This window comes from Morone saxatilis, unplaced genomic scaffold, assembly GCF_004916995.1.
Source record: "Morone saxatilis isolate NCDOM2014 unplaced genomic scaffold, NCSU_SB_2.0 Contig16, whole genome shotgun sequence".
NCBI lineage: Eukaryota > Metazoa > Chordata > Actinopteri > Moronidae > Morone > Morone saxatilis.
Genome location: NW_023339718.1, coordinates 5,159,641 through 5,159,920, shown reverse-complemented (window position 1 = coordinate 5,159,920; position 280 = coordinate 5,159,641).

The following is a 280-nucleotide window of genomic DNA, read 5'->3' as shown; positions in this document are numbered from 1 at the left end:
AAAAAAACAAACTGACCGAATATTTTCTGGCTCTTCTCGCTCGCCATCAATCAAACATGGGGAATCGAGGAGTGAGGAAGGATCCACGACACCTGAATTATTAACCGTTTTTCAAGTACTGCATATGGCGACCGCAATACTGACAGGGAGGGAGGGGGTCGGAGGGGTCGGGGGACATTTAAGACGCATTAGTGAGACAGGCAAAGTTACAAAATCGTCCTCGGAGTAGAGCGAAGCACTTAAGGGACGTAACTAGATACATAAATAGGAGGGTTCACAA